Source organism: Oryzias latipes, chromosome 5 (assembly GCF_002234675.1).
Source record: "Oryzias latipes chromosome 5, ASM223467v1".
Taxonomy (NCBI): domain Eukaryota; kingdom Metazoa; phylum Chordata; class Actinopteri; order Beloniformes; family Adrianichthyidae; genus Oryzias; species Oryzias latipes.
In genome coordinates, this window is record NC_019863.2 from 15,186,597 (window position 1) to 15,196,273 (window position 9,677).

The 9,677-nt window shown below is 39.6% G+C and overlaps 1 long non-coding RNA gene across 1 annotated transcript; it reads right to left on the reverse strand.

Annotated features, from left to right (window-relative positions):
• Positions 1 to 2,955: 2,955 nt before the first annotated feature.
• LOC105354098 lies at positions 2,956 to 7,839 on the reverse strand. Its single transcript, XR_002290232.2, has 2 exons — positions 7,255 to 7,839; positions 2,956 to 3,288 (listed from the first exon to the last, which is right to left on the reverse strand). It is a non-coding gene; the product is annotated as an uncharacterized LOC105354098 (long non-coding RNA).
• Positions 7,840 to 9,677: the final 1,838 nt, after the last annotated feature.

A 9,677-nucleotide genomic window follows, 5' to 3' on the forward strand; every position in this document is an offset into this window, starting at 1 on the left:
ATGGTTATTTTGTAACTACAGGGGGTTCTGCTTTTGAATACGGCCTACTGACCCATATTTACCTTGTAATTACATTTAAATTAGTCAGAAACTGTCTCTTGAATATTACCACAATATCCTAATTTAGCCTATGTTTACACATAAATTACACATTTAGATACAAGTCTTTTTATCCTGTAACCTCTATAACATGTTCACCCTGTTAAGGTGTGTTGTTGAATGTAAACCTACATGAAAACAGATCAAACCAACTAAAAAGGGCAGTTTTCTTAAACTTGGCTTGTTAAATTGCTGTATTGTGACGTCTCCTATCAGCTTTTACATCACTCCCCCAGAGGACTGGGGTGAGGACTGGGTCATAGATAAAGTTAGTAATAGTTAAAGAAAATGTTTGCAATAAATACACACCAGCTATGACGTAATGGATCCATGGAAAACCTGCTGGACATTGTGGTAGTGAGGATGTAAATACTCCCTATGGGGATTTTTCTTTACATTTTTACCTCTTATTGCAAAGTACAGAAGTACATCAAACAACAACATATTACCATAGCTACACAGTATTACTGGGTAAAATCTGGCCTGTATTTTAAAGCATTCCCTGACCGTTTTAAAATGTGGCCTGGAATGGAAAGACATCACTCTTCGCATCTGACTAATTATGTAGTTTACCTGTTATGTTGTTACAATTGGAGGGGCTTAAGAGCCACTGTCCATTGTCCTTTTTTTGAACACATTTTACCTTTCCACCTTCTGATTAGCTGATTCAGGTAAATAGAGAACGAAAGACAAGGTGTAAAAAAAAAAGACATGGTGTAAGTGGTGTTCAAGCTGACCCCCCCCCCCCCCCAACATAAACAAAAACCTAATAACTACAGGACTTGGTGGTTGAATGATTCTGCGTGCTTTAATTAAATTTTCCATATTATTTTCATAACATGATACACATTTGGGGTTAGCAGTCACTGCTGTAGAAGTTCTAAGTTAAAATGGACATGTACTTGACCTCTCCATGCAATGTAATGTGAAGAAGGCATGCATTCCTCACATTATGCCATTTCAGTTGCTGCATCACAACTGAGAGCTTTTTCAAACAGTGGGGTTCTGTCTGCTCCTGATCGATCACGATTTGAATAAAGTAATACTCAGAAATTCAGTTTTAATCTTAAATTCTTATATGTATGTCTTATATGTATGTATATATAGGCCCATCAATAGAAAAATGCTACAAAAACATGTTAAAAACAACAAAAACACAATTTTTGGAGTGCGTCTTTAATCCATGGGAAGGACTAGTTTGTGAATTTTCTATTGTATCTGAAATGATTGCTGAGGTTCACCAAAAATAAAGGGAAGAATTCTTATGACTCAGGAGACATGGATCACTGTGGGATTGTTGTGGAATGCTGCCATCTTCTGGTTCCTTTAGGACTTTCATCTTGCAGCTAAAAGAGCGGCTGACTTTCCCTCCACATTGTAACCGATTTCAAATGGTGCTAGACATGGTGGTAACTCTGAACACCAAAGGAAAACGGTCAGCCTTGGTGAGAGGGGCTTTAGGAGGCTGGACCCACATGCTCTTTTCTGCTATCCAGCGTCTTTCCCGTAGTGCGTTCCCACTCAAGAACACCGATTTCAAATGGTGCTAGATGGGATTTTACACTCTAAGACACCATCTGAAACCAGTTTCCTGGGGAGGACATTAACAACCCCAAACCAGAGTCTGCTTCTGAAAAATAAGCAGACTGGGAGAATAATCCCTCACTCCTCACCCACAGTGTATTGATAACTTCCGCTTATCTCAGTGTAAGAGTTACACTCTTGGATGGAACATTTGTCTTTCCAGCAGATCTAGTATAAATGTTATGAAGCATAAAATCCTAACCTACTCAAATTAGCAACTTGCTACTTGTATCCCCTTACTTTCTCCCCCTACCCCCCCCCCCCCCACACACACACACACACACCTACCCTTCACACTTCTTCCCTCTGTATAAGAAAAAAAAATGTATAAATTGTCATAAACAAAAAAAAAAATGTGTTTATCCAAATATACATCCAGGCTATCCGAAGATACATAACCCCTTATTATAATAGTACAACCTGTCCAACACAACAGGCCTTCAGCTTTTATCTTTTTTCTCAGTTGTTGGACAGGACAAGTTAGAAAAATAAATAAATACATAAAGAAGAAAGGGAGAGTAAACACGTTGACCCACATGATACTGGTGAGGAAACTCATTATGGTGAGGTTCTAATGACTCAAATATAAATTAACATGTTGAGTTGTTTACAACAACTACATTGTTCTCATCCCAGTCCTAAAAGTATTTTTTGATCAGGTGGTGCGTTTGCTCTATGTGACAAATAAATTGTGACTAATGTAATTTTTCCTGAGACAGATGCTTTTTCAATAGTCGTGCAAAACTGCCTGATAAAATTACAGATCTTAATTGTAAAGCCTGGGTTGTTTTCAAGGAAAAGTGAATCAACTATAAATAACAAAACCTATAAATAAACAAATCCATCTGTTTGAGTTATTCAGTGTATAGACCTCAGAAACAAAATGGCAATTGCAGACAGCTGTTGGCACAGACAAACAATGTCCGGTTGGTCTGCTCTTCTCTTCTTTTTTTAACCCTTGTGCTATCCTATAGGCACTTTAACGTTGGGAGTTGGGTCATCTAGACCCACTAGACATTGCGCTGAACCTTTTTTCTTCAGTGATTTGTGATCTTCACTGGTGTCCATGGATTACATGAAATCTTTTCACCTTTATCCACCTTTGTCATGGTAGGGAGAACACGTCAATGTAAGGGTGGGGTCATCTAAGATAGCACAAGGGTTAAAGCCTTTTTTATGCAAAGTGAAAGTAAATCTTTGCACAAAATAATCTGGCCGGTTTCATATATGACCAGGTCTTGAAATGTAAACAAAATTATAAAATTCTGCAGCACAAGTTTCTGATTTTTTAATCAAACTGAAGCCAAAAAAGGGGAAACACTGTCGTCAATGACAGCACATCTAAAAGAAAAATCTACAATCTGCATTAGGAGAACATTAGATTGTTCCCGGTCAGAAGGGTTCTGATGGAGGATTGGCACCAGATAGGGAATCTAACTAAACTGTGTGATTCATATTGTGTAAAACAGATGCCTGCAGCTCCCAGCAGATCTCCTCGCAGTACACAGCAGGATCCTGTGTCCTCTCCTGGTTCTGCCTCAGGCATCCAGTGCTGCTACTGGTCCAAGTGGGGTCAACTGTGATGCAAGATGGAAAAATCAGGTCCTGAAATAGGTAAAGAATCATTAGCATGAATCCCCTGTTGTCCAACTCAGCGAGGCATGCAGAGTACCAAACGTCCAATGAGACACATTTGGGGTCCTCTTGTTAGTTTTTTATTTTCTTTTTGCGTTTCTTCTCCTATTTTCAGGCAGGAATTATTCGTCTCTGTCAGTGTCCCAAGCGTTGTTATCCTGTTGCTGGGAAAAGACAATGCATCAGCTAATCCAAAACCTTCATGTGGCTTTCAGGGACAATTTCCCCTTCTATCAGATAATCATCTAGTTTAGTATCTTGACCTCTAAAATGAAAGAAGTTGGACATAAAAATGTATAAGGTATTTGTCATTAGGTGGTGGAATTCAGTGGCGGGAGGGAAAGTGTTTCATGGGTAAAACATCCTCGAGTTGGATCGGCTCGGCTACTATTTACATATAAGCGATGTCTGCCTCCAGAGTGACTCAGGCAGCCATTGTGAACTAAAGGCCACACTATTCCTTCCATCCGTCTTTGTATTGTTTATTCTGACAACCCACGCAGGACGATGACTATCCCTGATCCTCTCTCTATTTACCTCCCTTCCTTCAGCTCTCATTTTCTCTTTACTACGAGCTTTCCCAGCCTTCTGTCTTGTGTGCAGATAGTGCTCACTGCATCCAAGGTTTTTTCTTTTTCTTTTTTTCTGTTTAGTCACCTGACCAGCTCCGGCTTGTTAAAGGCACATCAGCCCTCTTTGATGAAACCACAACAAACCCTGCCGCTGGCTTCAATTAAAACCGCATTAACCTGCTTTAAAATGTCCAGTGTTAACAGGCAATCATTGAATTAGATAAAGCAAAAACAAAACGCTTTCCGAGGGAACGATAGCACAAAAAGAATTTCGTCTGTCAGAAACTATGTAAACAGATGTTTCATGTTCTTTTTAAAGCAATTACATAAGCATCTGATGGAGTATCAGGCTGTTTGGACTGCGTGATATTCATCTAGGCTGGTCCCGTTAGGGCAGATGACATGAACTGAACTACATATGTGTATAACAGTGTGGGGCAGAGCTGTGTGCACGTGTAAACCAGGTAGGTGCCTAATCCTCTTACAGATTAGAGGTCCTAATTTATCAGGAGTGAAAGAGGCAACCTTATCATGGTGATGTGTTTTGAAACCACCTGCAGTCAAGTGGAGTAAAACTTCCAAATAGGCTGAATGACCTCACCAAGTTAGCCTGATACGTCTGACATTCAGTTAATAAAAGAGGAATGGAAGAGAAACAATTATACTTTATTTCCTCCACACCCTGCCCTGTACAGACAGTGGTCTGGAAGTACAAAGTGTTCGATAACAATAATAGCTTGGATGCCTCTTTGTATGTTGCAACATCTTCTACTCAGAGCCACAGATTGTGAAATGTTTGGAGAAGCAGGAGTCTTTGATTTGCCGCACAGTGGGTGGAAAGAAATGCGCATGCAGAGGCATTGATTTACACTTTGTCACTCTCTGCTGGCTTCTAATCTGCTTGTTGGCAAATATCAGATGTCTTGCTGATAACAATAAAAAAAAACAGCGTAATGAGTTAAATGGGCTGCTGTAGGACATTTCCAGAAAGAACACTAGGTTTCACGTTTCAGTGACAGACGACACCTGATCTCAAAGAAACTTTCTCTCAAACACATCTATTACATGCTGCTTTTTGACTATCAAATACTGAAATCTATCAAATGCGTTGAGGTCTTTTTTTCTCTCTCCAAAGTTTCATCCTGTCTTCCTCCTGCTTTGCAGCTCACAAGGTGTCGGCCTACCTGATATACAATGCTGCCTCACACTTGTCTATTAATACATCATCATCTAGCAAGACCAGCAGTGCTCCAGGTTTAATTTTAGCCCTGTCATCTCTGGGCTCTTTGCCACCTCCTCCTCTGTGATCTGAGCGTAGGAGGGATCTGTTTGGGTCGCTCTCTATTTTCTCTGGTGGTTTCTGTGGGCTACAGGTGATGCTGGCCCCTTTCTGTAAACATTAGCAGACTCACACCGCCTCCCTTGTCTTTTAAAAAAGCTTCCCTGTTGTCTCTTGTTTAGAGCCGCCGGAATCTGCGCGGTTATTGTCTGAAAAAGCAGACATTGTGTTTGTGTTTCTGACGTTTTCTCAAATACATACAAAAAGAAGATATCCCACAACAATTGAATGCCTCATTTTACTCGACTCAAAAGGTGGCCCCCCTCCAAAAAAAAAAAAAAAAAAAAGAGAATAGCAAAGAAACTATTGAGGTCACATTTTCTTGTCAGTGAAAGTGGGTCACTTGTTCCGCTGGTCAGCTTCGGATGACACAGCAGACATTATTACAGCTCAGGACAAGCGCTTCACAGCCTGGTAAACATTTTCTGATTAGCTTCTATGGACCAGCCCTACTAATGCGGAGTTTAAGACATAATGTGCGCTTTTGGGAAAATAAACACCAGAGGCATGCTGCTTTAAAATGACCCCTGGCATTCACTAAGCGGTCCTGTTTCTTTCAAAAATATGACCACAAGAAAGAAAATCAAATCCATCAAGGCTAAAAAGTTTGTATCACAAACATAATCAAATCTCTGAAGGTGCCTACGCCTCCTCCTCTCCCCTCCCTCTGCCTCTCTCCTTACATTTGCTTACCGACCATTAAGCAACTAATGGCGTCCACTGCTGATTCACCCAAAGAAGGAACAAATCCACTTGGCATGATGGAGATTGCTCCTCCTAAGTGTCTCATTTTAACCGCAGATGCAGGAAGAGGAAGTGAAGAACTTCATCCTCCCCATCTCTCCTTCAGGTAAGCTGCATGAAGCCCCATAAAGTTCAGTGGAGTCATGGCCTGTTTGTCAACAACTTTAGAGTAACCTTCATGTCAATGTACCAGCATTCCATAAGTGACAGAAGGGGGCAGAGGGTTACACAATCTAAAGTTACTCTCTCTTTAAGATAATTCCATATATAAAATAAATAAATAAAACATAAAGTTACAAATTAGTTACAAAATGATAAGTTCTTTTACAAACAGCTTTCTCAGCCCCACTTTTCATTTCACAAGGTCTGAAACAAACTAAAAACATTGAATGATGAAGAGGGAAACGCGCTACTTACTCAATAGCGCCCCCTCTATTCGGGAAGCGCAGCTTGTTGTCGACATATCAAGTGCGCACCATAAAACCCAGATTATTATTCAGGATCTCGTTGGATCTATGTGACGCAGCAACCGATGTTTGACACCTGACGCTTAAATAAAGCTGCGTCATCCTCGTGATCCTCACTCATAGCTTAAGTTTTCATTTACCCGGAATCTCGAAAGCGTCGATTCACGGCTATAAAGTCAATTTGAGAAAAACTATGTCAAGTATTTAAGTATCGAGGGAAAAGAAGATGAATAAAAATCAGTCAAAAGGCAACGGGCTGGTCATGATCGTGCCAATATGTACTGCGTAACATCTTACTCTCCCACAACAGGATTACGCACTATCCATCTCTTCTTGCGCAGCATCCTATTCCAAGCTATTCCTTCACACGCTATTCACGCCGATCCGCTTTTGTTTACATCCTCGTTTCGTCGTCCAAATCAGCCATAAGCCAAGGTGCAGAGCGAGCTCAACTCCGTTGTCAAGCCTGTTTGACCGTCGCAGCGGAAATTCCCAGTGGGTTTTGTGTGGCTTGTCGAACCTCGAGCTGACGCAGTTACATTTACCTGTTGTCATATATGGGATGAAACGAAACGTCATGGTTTCTAACAAAAGTGCCTCTACGCATCATTTCCTCTGATTCCGAGCCTAAAGAATGCAGGACTTTGTTTTTTCTTTCATTACGCACACTTTTCCAAATGCCTTTAGGCTTGAAGTCTTACCATTCCATCCAGCACTCCAGCGGTTATGAATTACAAAGTGGTATTCTCTACGCAATATACGCAACATCGTGCTGCTTTGGCCGTGTAATAACATTGAGTACTTACGCGTTTACCTAAAGCTTGTTTCCCTTCCGTAACGGAGAAGTGTCAGCCCTTCTCCGGCTGCCGTCACACAGAACGGGCACTGGCTGGACGCTTTGTGCACCTGGATGGATCCCGGTTCGGCCCCATTGTCGCTGCTGTCAGCCTCGGAGCACACGTTTGACACTCTGTATCCCATAACGATTTTCCATAGCGCAACACGGAAGCCCCGCCCCTGACACTCCCCCGCTCAGTGATAGGCCGAACACGCAGAGAGTCTTTCCTCATCCCCAGAATCACATGTGGCTGACGCATGTTTACAAACATCGCAGAAATCACATGGTAACAGGCTCCCGTTTACCGTAAACCACATCCCTCTGACGCAAATGCTGGACGTCGTGCTGAGACTCACTTATTTTGTTTTTCCCAGTCTTTGTTCAAATGAAAACTGTTAGTTATTGGACGAATATTCTCAAATCAATTACATGTAGGATTTTCTCTCTTGCATATGATGGCATATGTTTTTTTTCTCCCATAGTTGACATGTGCGTTTTCCCAAATGATTGATCCATTTAATTTGTACAATTTATGAGGATATGACATTTATTTGGGTCAAAATGAATACATAAATTGTGATTTTTTTAAATCTGAAATTAACTTACTCCATATTCTTTTGGGCGACACGTTTTTATGTGTCTCTATTTTTAAAATTCCACAATAACAGCCAATTGGATCATTCTTTTTTCTTTCTTTTAAATTTTCTCTTTGTTTAATATTTTTTCTCCTTTTAACCCTTGTGCTATCTTAGATGACCCCACCCTTCCATTGACGTGTTCTCCCTACCATGACAAAGGTGGATAAAGGTGGAAAGATTTCATGTAATCCATGGACACCAATGAAGATCACAAATCATTGAAGAAAAGTGGTTCACTGTCCAGTGGGTCTAGATGACCCAACTCCCAATGTTAAAGTGCCTAGGATAGCACAAGGGTTAAAGATTTATTGCAAAGAACATAAACGCGTTTGAAAGAAATAAATAAATTGCAGTGTCATTATTGCTTCAGCAGATGGCAATGCAACACTGTATTTTTCCCTTTTCTGTTGGAGACTGCATCTTTCAAAAAAAAAAAAAAAGACCCGTGGCTTCTATTAACATCTTATGGTAGTAAAACGGAACAGTTAAACTACCTGATCAAGGTATTAACTTAACACTAGTATTTACAGGCAAATGATAGTTATGCAACAAAAACAAAAGTGGACGAACCATGTAGAGCAGATTAGGGTAAAAAGAAATAAACAAACAAATAAATAAACATTTAGTGTCTTATTTATATTTAAAAAAAACTTTTGTATTATTTTTTTCTAACTTTTCAAACTTTTTTACAACTTCTCCAATAACCTCTCTGATATAAGCCTATTTAGGGTGCACAGTGCTGCGATTAATTTATTAGTAACACAATATAAAGATTCTATTGCATCATATACTGATGAGGACTTGCAAAATAAATTAATTGTTCCTAATTATCAATCTCCATCCCTCCAACTATGATAAATTATTGAACTAAGTACAATAATAATTTAATGTTTAGCTAGTGAAATAATATGGGATTATTATTTATGTTGTGACGTACATATTAATAATTTATGTATTCATTATGCTTCTGTTGTCTGTAGTTTATGATGCTCCTTGAACTTGAACGTGAGAAACAAGTCTTACTGTCCTTTTGTTTTTTTATAAGCATAAAAACATATTCATCAGTGATCAAAGACAACAGAACAAGCATGTAATGCAATCCTTTGAGAATTGTATGTTTGAAATACATTTTTATCATATGTGTACATCACTGAAAAAAAAGTGATGTACAGAAAACTTACCGGGAATCCTTTTTTTTTTATTTAACATTTTTGACTGAAGTTATGAAAAATCTCCAGTAGATGGAGACAATATGCAAATACTATTCAGGAAAAAAAACCCGGTCTGTAGGAAAAATTTACTTTAAAGCTGGATACCAAAATAATAAAATAATCCACTTTTCTAATATTAAATCATCAGAAGCTAAACTAGGTCCAAAATTAAAGAACATTTCTCTGAAATATTTAGTAAACAAAAGAACAAGGCATGTTGGATCTGATCGTGAGAGATTGACCATAATCTTGGCCCCGCCCTCTTTCTTGTTGAGATATTTGTGGTGAAGAAGTGATATATTTTGTTCACAACCATCACTGATCCTCTACCAGCAAATACAGCACTGACCTTTGCACCCACTCCACTTTTCAGAAGCTGTACTGACAGTGCTCATCTGTGGACCAGCAGGCTTGGTAAGTGAACCATTACAGCAGGCATATATGGGCCGTCAGAGTGTAACAACAAGAGCTGATAAAGGTCACTTCAACCAGGATGACGGGAGTGGTTAATTTACTGTGGCTATAGACTGCACACAAGCTTCCATAGCAA